Here is a 2263-nt window from a genome sequence, read left to right on the forward strand (position 1 = left end):
ATTCAAGGGCGTGAAAAGGGGGGCACCCCAACAGAGATCATGTAGCCAGTAGGCACCCACATGGGGACGGGTCCACGTGGCGATGGTGGAGGGAGTACGCATGCAAAAGTCCACCAACTTCTTATCAAACCCACCAATCATTCTTATGCTCTCGTCTTTCCTCTTCAGGCAAAATTATGCGGATCGCTTCTCTTCCATTAAAATGCTCATCAAAAGCTGTTGGCTTTAACTAAAGCTGCCTTGTTTTGCAAATACTAGTATTATTGTATGGAATCTAGGCTTATATAGCCTCTAACATCACAGGCAATAAAGCTTCCCAGGGGAATCGTTTAGGAAGCTTTTTTGACTCCGTGCACGTTCAATATAATGGCACCCATTGAGCCGCATTTTTCATGCTTTTACCCGATTTGGTGTGCATGCTTGATGATATACCAGCTATTTTGTGTAGGAAAACAGCACTCTTGTGTTGATAGAGGCTTAATTTACTTGAATAGCTTTGTGCCAGAAGCAGAAGAGGGAGAGCACAGCCTTCCTTGCATTCACTTTAAATACTCTTGAATTAAAGCTTCCAGAGCGCCGGGGTGCTAGAAAGGCTGTGGTTTCTCTCTTCTGGTTCTGTCGCTGGCTTACATGCAGTTTTCTCTTGTGCTAGATGTTAGAAATAGGAGAGGTGCTGGCGTACACTGGTTAGGGTGCAACCGTGGTGTCCATAGCTGGAGATGGCGCACAGATATGAAACAGAATCCCTTCAAAATGAGAAGGTTTACTCCCTTATGATAATAATCTTCCAACCTTATTTTGTGTGTGTGTGTGTGTGCGCGCCCATGCTTCCGTGAGCATTAACGGCCCTGCGCGGCCGCTTGGGCTGTTTTGCAGGGCTTTCGAAGTTGTGAGCCTTCCTGCATGAGATCAAATGTTATCCATGGATTGTCTTTCTTTTCTGCGCGGGTTGAGTACTAGTAAGAAACTAGTGTGATATCTCGTGCAAATGCAAGAGCGCTCGTAGATAATACTCTTTAATAAATTATTCAGAATGACATTCATAATAGAATATTTAAAATTCATATACATAATCGATCCATTGCTATTTGAAATGCCATGATTCAAAAAAACCTTATATATATAAATATATATATATATGTATATATATGAGCGTGTGTAAATATATTATGTTTGTTTATAAATTCACCCTAATTTTTATCTCGATATTCAATCTCTTTACCATTATAATCTCTCTCTCTCTCTCTCTCTCTCTCTCTCTCTCTCTCTCTCTTTTTCATCTTGATATACAATCTCTACATCATCATAATCTCTCTCTCTCTCTCTCTCTCTCTCTCTCTCTCTCTCTCTCTTAGAGAGAGAGATAATAGAGATTGTATATCTAGATAATAAAATGAGTAAGTTTATAGATAAACATAAATATGATTATACATACATAAATACATAAATTTTTAAATTTTCAACTTGATATACAATCTCTATACTATTATAATCTCTCTCTTTCGTTCTCTCGCTCTCTCTATATATTAATATATATATATATATATATATATATATATATATATATATATATGTATGTATGTATATGTACACACATCCACACATACATGTGTGTGTGTGTGTATGTATATGTATGTATGTGTATGCATATAATATAATATCTATATGTATGTATGTGCATAATATATACATGTGTGTGTGTATGTATATGTATGTATGTGTATGCATATAATATAATAAATATATGTATGTATGTGTATAATATATATATATATATATGTGTGTGTGTGTGTGTGTGTCTTGTGTCTGTCTATGTATATGTATGTACGTGTGTGTATATAATATGTGTGTGCGTCTGTATGTATATTTGTATGTATATGTGTGTATATACGACGTATGTACATGCTCACATGCATATACACATGCACCCGTCTAGCATATGTGATTATTCTTCAACCACCTTTAAATATATTAAATGTGTTTTCTTGTAGGTACAAATGCATGGCCTTTCACTTTTATCATTTACCATTTTATATTGTATAGGTACAAACGTATAGCATTTCAATTAGATTAATTTACTTACATTTATGGATTCTACTCTTTCTATTTAGATATAGTTCAAGAGAACAACTTGAGACGGTTTTATAACTTAACCCTAACTTAACTTGACAAGATCACATTTTCTCCTTAAGGTAGATACATTTTGCAAGCCTTTATTTTCAAAGCATTTGGTCATTTGTTATACATGAAGAGATTCAATGTC

At 35.4% G+C, this 2263-nt stretch overlaps 1 long non-coding RNA gene across 1 annotated transcript; it reads left to right on the forward strand.

Moving 5' to 3' along the window:
* The first annotated feature begins 410 nt into the window (after window positions 1-410).
* On the forward strand, window positions 411-1094 carry LOC147616507 (uncharacterized). The gene is made up of 2 exons (XR_015262430.1): window positions 411-761; window positions 877-1094. It is a non-coding gene; the product is annotated as an uncharacterized LOC147616507 (long non-coding RNA).
* The last annotated feature ends 1169 nt before the right edge of the window (window positions 1095-2263 follow it).

The sequence above is a fragment of the Cibotium barometz genome, chromosome 38 (assembly GCF_041138505.1).
Source record: "Cibotium barometz isolate CiBa-2024 chromosome 38, ASM4113850v1, whole genome shotgun sequence".
Lineage (NCBI taxonomy): Eukaryota > Viridiplantae > Streptophyta > Polypodiopsida > Cyatheales > Cibotiaceae > Cibotium > Cibotium barometz.